The sequence below is a fragment of the Anomalospiza imberbis genome, chromosome 1 (genome assembly GCF_031753505.1).
Source record: "Anomalospiza imberbis isolate Cuckoo-Finch-1a 21T00152 chromosome 1, ASM3175350v1, whole genome shotgun sequence".
Taxonomy (NCBI): domain Eukaryota; kingdom Metazoa; phylum Chordata; class Aves; order Passeriformes; family Viduidae; genus Anomalospiza; species Anomalospiza imberbis.
In genome coordinates this window covers 3,745,407-3,755,104 of record NC_089681.1, presented here as the reverse complement: position 1 = coordinate 3,755,104, position 9,698 = coordinate 3,745,407, and the positions used below count along the sequence as shown (strand labels likewise).

Genomic DNA, 9,698 nt, shown 5'->3' with positions numbered 1-9,698 from the left:
CAGAAGAGACCAGCCCTCACAACTCGTAACAGAACCTGCACAAACAATGCTCTGCTGGTTCCTCTGCTCACACAACACACCACGAAACTTCTGGTTTAGAGAGTTGCTCACAAGCAGCTCAAACCCTAAATATGTAAAAATTTCAGACATGACATGACAAACAAGGAGAACCAACCCCCAGAAATCCAGTGTGTTTACCATTCATTTAAAGTCTCATGTTTTTTAGTCAGACGTGTGTCAGGAGCTGGACTTTGATGATCCCAGTGGGTTCCTTCCAACACAGGATATTCTAGGATTCTCTGATTTTGTGGGGAGGATGGGAAAAAACTGATGGCTGGATGTTGAATTCTGGGAATCTGTGTGACCAAATCTCTCTAATTGAGCATGGACATGCAATGCTGCATTACTGTACTTTGTGGCTGAGGCAGACTAAAAATAGGCTGTGTTGAAGAAAGGGGAGAAACGTGGAAGACATCTCTGAAAGAAGAAAAAAAAAAAAGATGTAATACTCCCAGGGCTACCCAGGAGCTCTTCAAATTAACCTGACAAATAATCCTACATAAAGACAAGATATTATTGCCATGCTGTGTAACATAAAGTCCCTTGCTAAGATTTGCACAACTCACTGCCCGATCCTGGCCAAATGCTCTCCTACGTGCCAGGAAATCAACAGGTATTCAGCAGTGACTATCAACAATTTTTTTTTCTTTCCCCAGCAGCACAATTAGAGGTTCATTATATTCTTTCCACTCCTCTAATGAAGCAACCAAAGAGTTTGATCAAGTTACAGAAGGGCAGTCACATAAGCAGCTAAGTTAGGCAAAGTCCAATTCAGACTAAATTCCCAATTTATTTATTTGACTTCAGAGCTCCCCCATGAGACATTTCCATGCCAAGAATTCATCTCTTGGTATGACAGATGCTGGTCCATGCTGCTTTTTATATCCCTGGGATGCTAGTCTGTAAACTTATGTTTTCAGCGGAACCTAAACATTTAAGGATAATTCTACAGGGAATAGACTTTGGCTATTCTTCCACATCTGCCCTGTGGAGCTGGGGAAATATTTGCAAGGTTAACTTCAGTAAAGATTGGAAAGCATTCAGATGGTTCAGGGATGGGAAATAGATAAATAAACTGTATAGAGAGATGCATAAATTGCATTTAACAGCTGAGCCAATGAATCAGCGTTGTTAGAATACATTTGATTTTCCGTGCGCACAGCAATTAAAGGAAATAGCTTGCAGGTGAATATAGAGGGGATAGATTCAGGTCTCTGCACAACAATGATGGCTGATATAATGAAGATCTAATGAGAACAAAATTGAGATTCAGAGTTACAGATGGTGTTCCCTTCCATCACTATCTGGGACATTATTTTCTTCAAGGATCCATGGTATCATTTTTCTATGATGCTTTAGAGCAGACCCAGCTGTCAGCAGGGCTGGATATATAAAATGGCTGGGGAGTGTGTTAGGTGATTATACCACCCAATTTGAGCTGCCTAAAAGCTGAGAGCTTTTTCTAAGCCAGCTGTCTGGTCTCCCTGTAGGTTTGGTAAAAATAAAGCCTAAAGAAGACAATAATTTAATCTACTCTTAACACCCAACTCAAAGTTTTAGGTCCTGAAAACCCTACAGAATTTTTGCTCAGCTTTGGGGACTCTATCCAGCTATCCCAGATTTTGTTAACAGTCTGTCCCATTTGTTTTATTTCTGGAAATGGGTACATGGGATAATTTCTACTGGAAATCTAAAAAAAGGACAGGACGAGAAAATGGCCTCAGGTTGCAGCAGAGGAGATTTAGATTGGATCTAAGGAAAAACCTCTTCACAGAAAGGGCTGTCAAGCACTGGAACAGGCTGCCCAGGGAAGCATTGGAGTCACCATCCCTGGAAGTTTTCAAAAAATGTGTGGATGTGACAATGGAGGACAGAGGTCAAGGGGATATGTGGTGGGTTGGAAGATGATAATGCAAAAAAAGAAAATAGATTTGGATTCTGCATTGTTTTCCAAACACTGATGATTAGAAGGTTGGACCTCACAGGTTTTGGAGATATTTTTGAAGCACACATGAACATACAGAAGCACTCTACCAGGGTTTGCACTGAGCTTGGCAGTGAGCTGTGCATGGGTAGGACATAAACAGTTTTCAGACCTGCCACTCACTTTGCATCCTAACAAATGTTGAGGACAAGATGTGTGAAATTGACAGTTACAGAATCTGTCAATCAAGAAGCTGGGTTGGAAGATGGACTTGGTGATGATCTCAGAGATATTTTCCAACCTTAACAATTTATGAATTGTTCAAGAGGATGAAGAAACTGGAGATTCTTTCAGTTGTCCTCTCTGTTATCATGTATCGCAGAATACAGCTAAGCAAGGCTTGGTGACCACACAGTTAGAATAATTATTTTCTAACTCAGGACAATGGTTGAAGTATTTCCATGAGATGTCAGAGACAGGTTAAAAATTTATATTTTTATAAAGATGTTATTATCTTGTTATTATTTCCAGAGATCACAAACCTTGTGCCACTCTGATCAATAACAGACTTAAACAAATACAAACTTTGGGTGGCTGCCTGTGTGTTTGCTACAAAGCTATATTCTTCCTTGGCCAAGTACCTCTTCCTCACAAAAGGTCTCCTTCTGGCCTGGTGTTGAGAAAAAAACAGCTTTCACTTTTATGAGTAGCTGCTGCTGTCTAAAAACCTGTGGAGATCATGAACTCAACAGCCGCTTTTATGGTGGCAACTGTTCTCACCTTCTTGTGGCTGCTGCTCCCTGCTTTTCCTCGGGTCTTTTGGGCACTGACAGGCTGCTGAAGAGCTCAGAGATGCAAAGAGCAAGGTCTCGAACATCTCAGTCTACTTCAATTGCCAGCTGGAGCTTCATTTTGGCTGCTTCTGCCCAATGGGATGCTGTGGGTCCCAACCATGTGCTGTGCACTGTCAGAATGGTATCTCTGTACTGGTTCTTGTTGGCTCAGCTCAAACCCTGTGTTTGGATCAGGCTGAAAAGCTGCTGTTTCCTTTCTGGCATTGAAGGAATCAGTTTCTGACATTTTAAAATTCCTTACAATGATGTCTCAGTGGATGCCAAATGAAGCACTGCCACATCTGCAACATTTTCTGCGTCTCTCCTCCTCTGTGTATGTTCTCACTGTGGTGTTTTGGGCTCCTACCAGGGCTCTGCCTCCCCCTCTCCCCTTTAAAGCTGTGAAAATATTTTTGCTGCTCAAGCCATAGCAGCAGATGGTTCTTTACTTTCATCATCGTTGTTGCAGTGTGGTCTCTTTCCCAGATTCTGTAACTGTCAATTTCACACATCTTGTCCTCAACATTTGTTAGGATGCAAAGTGAGTGGCAGGTCTGAAAACTGTTTATGTCCTACCCATGCACAGCTCACTGCCAAGCTCAGTGCAAACCCTGGTAGAGTGCTTCTGTATGTTCATGTGTGCTTCAAAAATATCTCCAAAACCTGTGAGGTCCAACCTTCTAATCATCAGTGTTTGGAAAACAATGCAGAATCCAAATCTATTTTCTTTTTTTTTTTTTACATGATCATCTTACAGCACAGGGATACCAATACATATTTTTTCCTGTTTTTCATTTCTTTCTGCTCTGCCCCCAACCTGACCTTGTGCACAGCCACTGATGCTTCAAGCATGATGTGATGCACCATGCATGGACTTAGCCTGGGGCCTGAAGCCCTTCAGATGGACACCTGCAGCACAGACATAGACACAGCCACGTTGAGATATACCTACTCTGGCTGGGCTGATTCATGACCACGGACATTTCAGGCTGCTCTGCTCCCATGTGGACTCATCCACAGGTCACTGTCCCTCCAACTCAGGTTCACACCGGAGCTCCAGCCTGTCCAGTGAAGTAGCACAGGAACATCAGTGACTCCCTGGCCACCTGCCAGGGCAGGCACATCCCTGCTGTTGTTATCAGAGCATTCCCTGCACAGTCAGTTGAGGAGCAAAGCAGCCAACACAGCGAGCAGTGGAAGAGCAGCCACTAACAAGCACTGGGCTTGAAGAGACAGGAAAACGAGTCCCATGACAAGCACAGGAGCTGTCAATTAACAGCTAAACAGCAGTAACAGCTCGATCCAGCATATGCCAATCAAGGCTGTTGCTATCTGGAACCCTCCACGTCCTGTGTTAGTTGCCAAAAAGGGCTGTTGTAGATTAACCCCAGGCAGCAACACAGCTCCACACAGCTACTCGCTCATTCCCTGCTGAAGGGATGGGGAAAAGAATTGGATGAAAATTGGGAAAACTCATAGATTGACAGTTTAATAGGTAAAGCAAAAGCAAATGCAAACAAAGGAAAACAAGGAATTAATTCACTGCTTCCCCTGGGCAGGCAGGTGTTCAGCCATCCCCAGCAAAGCTGGGCTCCCTCACACATAGCAGTAACTTGGGAAAACAGCCATCACACCAAATGTGCCCCCTTCTCCCCCATATTTATAGTCAAACATGGTGCTGTGTGGTCTGGAATATCCCTTGAGTCACTCAGGGTCAGCTGTCCCAGCTGTATCCCCTCCCAACTCCCTGTGCACCCCCAGCCCGCTCATGGATGGGGTGAGGAGCAGAAAAGTCCTTGACTCTGCAAGCTGTGCTTAATAGCAAAAACAGCTCTGTCTTATCAGCACTGTGTTCATAAAAAATCCCTAACACAGCTCCGTGCTATCTGCTGTGAAAAAAATTAACCCTAGCCCAGCCCAAACCAGCACTACTGTCCAGATTCTGATCTTCTCACAGCAGAACTGTCTGTCCTGAGGAGCTGGGCACCGGCCAGGGAGGAGAAAATCTCAGCTGCACTCCACTAATCTTAGGATGATCAATGGCCTGTGAACATGAGCTATACAGAGATTTAATAACCTGCTAAAAGCTTGTACAGCTCAGGGGAACCACCTCAAGGGTTTAAGATGCTGCCATAACATTTCTTCCCAGGGAGGGATTTTTACTCTCCTTTGTCCCATTCAGTGATCCTTTGTTTCTGGTTCTGGGCTCCAACCCATCATGTGAAGGGGGTTGGCATCATCTCTATCATCCCCCCTGGAAAGGTTTTCCCCTCTGCAGTTCCCTAATACCAATTATAGCTGCATCAAGTCTGATTTAGCTTTCAGCCTCGCTGTTCTGCTTCTTTTGGGGACATGAGCATTGCAATCTGTGAGCAAATAGCTACCGTATGGAGAAGTATCATTTATTTAGAATAAAGACCCTTCAGATAAAGCAGATGCTTAAGAGCCTCAGTGAAGTAAACTGTTAAGCAGAGCTACCTTCCTTGGCAGGTTTATCAATCCCTGATGATGAGAAAACCCACCACCATCAGATTAACCCACAATGTTGCTTTTTCCCTTTAACATCGTCCCCTTTAAAATAGATTTTTGGCTTTATATGTTACTTTTTTATTCCTTTACTCACTGCTAATTTCGAGTGCTCAAGAGGGGTAACTACCAGGAATTCAACTTCACATATACTTTTTAAAATTCTTTTTCATTATGTGCTGTTTCCTTCCTGGTGCTGTAGGGATGGTAGTCTTATTTCGGTACTTTCAGTTTAAAAATACATCCAAAATTTAGATTTAGAAAACACCCAGGCCAAAATCACAGAGATTTTACTGGAATAATTATGTGCTTTTCAAGGGGGGGCAGGACTAAGTCCAACTCTGTTAAAACTGAGTATTTTTACCTGTCTTAAATACCAGCTTGTTACTCATTGCCCTGCATGAAGAGAGAGGATTTGCTTTTTGTCTGCTGTTTTCTGTAGCTGGAGAGTCTGATAATATTGTTATCCTGAAAAAAACAAATTTACTCCTGATTTGCACCAAGGTAACAGAGACCAGAATCAAGCCCCGAGTCTCCAGTGCTGGGAAAAAAAGCTAAAAAATGAGCTTTGCATGGGAAAATAAGGGTTTAAGGGTTTTATCCACAAGCTCAGGAAAAAGCAGGGGGTGGAAATGTTGAATGTGGCAAGCTCCCTGCACACCATTTCCAACACTGAGAGACCCTCTGGAGGAGGAACAAGCTGTCATGCAATTATTTACTCTGCTATTTGAGGAACAAACCACACACATTTTCCTGCCATAGCAACTGGTGCAGCACTTGGTGTTTGCAATGTGTACCCAAATTCTATGAATCATCATTAAAATAATAATCTTTGTGACCAGTGGACTCTAGCAAGTGACTCATTAAGAGAACCACTGGAAAATAATTAGCAACAAACTTGTTTATATGACTGCATCTCCACAGAGGTCTGGTTCTTGTTGAGGTTTGCTTTAATTCCAGGGGAATTTTGCTTTCAGTGTAAAAACACTTGTTTCAATCAAGGCAATTACCTGAGCAGTACAGTTTTGTGTACAGTGTTTCCATTAAACCCTCCAATTTATCATGAGAGCAAATGGAACAGTTAGAGTCAGTTTTGGAGCAGCTCTTGGCAGTGGTCCAGGCCAGTTTTTTTTTTTTTTTTTTTTTTTTTTAAAATGCCTTTGCTGTTTTCAGCTTGAGCATGTAAAATTTTATCTCTGTAGAAATCTCATTACCAAATGCTTCAGCTGTAGAACTTGCTGCCTCAGGTGCTCAGCAGGTTCCTTGAGGTCATAGCCATCTATGACTTACTATGGAATTCTTTTGAAAATGAGTCCCTGACTGTTCTTGTGTCTTGGTGCAGCTGACATACATAGGAATGGATCAAAGTGCTGCTTGTTTTTGTGTACAAATGCCAGTTTGGCAAATGATCTTTTTTTCTTCTGCCACATTTCAAATATTTTCTTTATCTGGATCCATTGGCAACTTCTGAGCCTGGTGCTTTCCAGGATTTGCTTAAGAAATATTTGTTGTTTCTAGGAGGGATTTATTTCAATGAAATGGAAAACTCTTTGTATCTTCTGTGCAATGTAAAATCAAAGACAGGAGCAGGATTCAGTTGTTAAAATATAAGTGTTTAGTGTTGTTTGGGCTATTGCAAGGTAACTCCAGAAAAGCCTGACTTTCCCTTTGTCTAGTGTTATAACTGCCAGCCTCAAATCCATGTTGTGTCCCTTGCCCATGTGCAACTGGGGCAGCTTCAGAGCTCCAGTAAATATAAAGAGAGTTCAGATGGCAAATATGGGACTCAGTTACTCCTATGGGCATAGAGTACTAGTTGAGTTGCCTTTATTATCTCCTTTCTGGCCACTTGATGCTTCAGGAGGGCTGCTGCCTCTTGTGTGTCCTGTGAAACATCTGCCAGTACTAGATCAGTGTTTTGACTACCTTATAACAGCTCAAATAGAATCACAGACCCACAGAATGGTTTGGATTAAAAGAGACCTTCAAGACCACCTCCTCCAGCCCCTTGCTATGGACAGGGACACCTTTTATTAGACCAGGTTGCTCCAAGCCCCATCCAGGCTGGCCTTGAACGCTTCCAGGGAGTCCACAGCTTCTCTGGCTAACCCATGCCAGGGCCACACCATGCTTATTGTAAAGACTTTTTTCCTAATATCTAATATAAATCTACTCACTGTCAGCTTAATTCCATTCCCCCTTGTCCTATCACCATTTGCCATTAGAAAAAGTCTATTTCCAGCTCTCTCATAGGCACTGGAAAGAGTTCTGAGGTCTCCCTGGAGCCTTTTCTTCTCCAGGCTGAGCATCCTCAGCTGTCCCAGCCTCTCTCCATATCAGAGGTGCTCCAGGCCCCAGAGCATCTTCATGACCTCCTATAGATTTTCTCCAATAGGTCCATGTCCTTCTTGTGTTGTGAGCCTCAGAGCTGGACACAGAGCTCCAGGTGGGACATGACAGCTCCAGATTTTTGCATTTAGGTGGCTGGATCACAAGTGTACAGGTACCTTCCTTCACTCACCTGAAGTTAGGTGTCTCCTTCCCTCATGTGGGGTTTCTCTCTTGCTCCTTCTATTACTGGACTGAGGGTTCAATTTTTTCATTTCAAGTAATTTTCATGGTACAATGCTGATTTCTTCAAGGATGAATATTTTCTTAGTGTAGAGGAGCAGTTCCTGAGTACAGCATGAACACCCCACCCTCATGGCAGCACTGAGGAGTTAATTCAGGTGCTGTGATCTGCACACAGAATTCTTTCAATTAAAATAAAAAAGTATGCCTGTTATCTGTAATGAATTTGTGCAGGCTCAAAACCATACAGTTTCACTCAGTCTGTTTGGTACTATCAAAGAAGTGACATAAATACCTCAGAAATACAAATTCATATTTCAGCTGTATTTCTAGAACACCAGAGAGCTGCAGAATGTCTCTTATAAGGTGTTAATTATTAGACTAATGAACTAGATGGTCTCATTCTTTTGAAACACTCATGGGACCCCCATGTTTGAAGGGATTTACAGACTAGGAAATGTCCAACTCTTCTACTTAAAGATCTGTTCCATGAACTGACCACATTTGCTGGTAATGGCTGGAACTGAGTGTGTTGATGAAATAATGGACCAGTTAAGTACTTAATGTAGACATGATGTAAGATAATAACCCCAGGAAGAGCAAATGATGTACAAATGATCAATTTTTCTCAGATTTAAGCTGCCATTAATTAGGACCTATTAATTTGGTTCTCAAATTGCTCCATTCATGAACCTCTGGACTGTGCAACTGCTCTAATCTACCAAATTGCCTTGAAAGAATTTTCTGGCTGATAAATCTGGTGTTAAATCAAGCCACTCAATGGGTTGAACAAGTTCTTTCTTGGTGAAAGATCTGGAGTATCTAGGGACAAAATATATATTCTAGAGATTATAAAAATACTCTATAAAAAAGCAGTTGGTATCAACAAGAGACCATGTCCATCTAGACACCAGTAGTGGGTTGAGGTCCTCCTTGTCCTGAGATTTCTAATGGTGGCCACTTGATTAATGGGAAGGGCAGAGAGGGTGAAAATTGTTTGGATAATTATTTCTTTCTTTTCAGCATGAACAACAAAAAATGTTGTTACGTGATCATCAGAGTCTAACGGCATTTTTAAATTTTTGTTCTTACCCCATTTAATGCTTTCTTAAGTCCTGGGAAATTTGACCAAGGTGTGTTTGCAGACAAAAAATTGAACTGCTTTATTTTTTGTCATTTGCCATTTATTGCCACTTCTGTAAATTACTCTACTGCTAAACGTATCCTTTTGGGCCATCCTAAAAGTGCTTTTATTGGCAGATGATATTTTTAAAAAAGAAGCCTTCCTTCATTCTGATTACAGCTTTAAAGATCAAAGAGAAGAGTCATCTCACAAAAGGACAATAAATAGCGGTATCAATCACTACAGAAATCAAACTTTGTGTTCTATGAAATATAGACCTATTACAGTGATGCAGGAGATAACCTGGGATATAATAATATGTGAGATATCAGGACTAGACTAGGCTGAGTGACTGTCTCAAAACATAAACTTTCAGGAGCTGATGTCTTCCCCAAATCGTGTCCTGAAGGAGACACTGGATTTTATGTCTCAGTATATATCCAAACTGAACAATTCTGTGCAGCAGAGATAAAAACATAGTTTCCCAATACAGGAAACTTATCCCCCAGGAGCTCAAAACTAACATAAGTGTTGGTAGCTTGTTGTTTCTAAGCTGCACCTTATTGTGGAGGATGCAAATAAATATTTGTAGAGGCACTTTTATTTGGAAGAGGTGATAAAATTTACTTTTTACTGCAGCTGCAAAATGCTGTTAACTAGC

General features: G+C 41.9%; 2 long non-coding RNA genes across 2 annotated transcripts; both read right to left on the bottom strand.

Moving 5' to 3' along the window:
* Positions 1-835: 835 nt before the first annotated feature.
* LOC137474441 (uncharacterized) lies at positions 836-3,842 on the bottom strand. Its single transcript, XR_010999363.1, has 2 exons — positions 3,080-3,842; positions 836-1,053 (listed from the first exon to the last, which is right to left on the bottom strand). It is a non-coding gene; the product is annotated as an uncharacterized lncRNA (long non-coding RNA).
* Positions 3,843-5,725: 1,883 nt separating this feature from the next.
* LOC137474403 (uncharacterized) lies at positions 5,726-6,652 on the bottom strand. The gene is made up of 2 exons (XR_010999347.1): positions 6,558-6,652; positions 5,726-5,811 (listed from the first exon to the last, which is right to left on the bottom strand). It is a non-coding gene; the product is annotated as an uncharacterized lncRNA (long non-coding RNA).
* Positions 6,653-9,698: the final 3,046 nt, after the last annotated feature.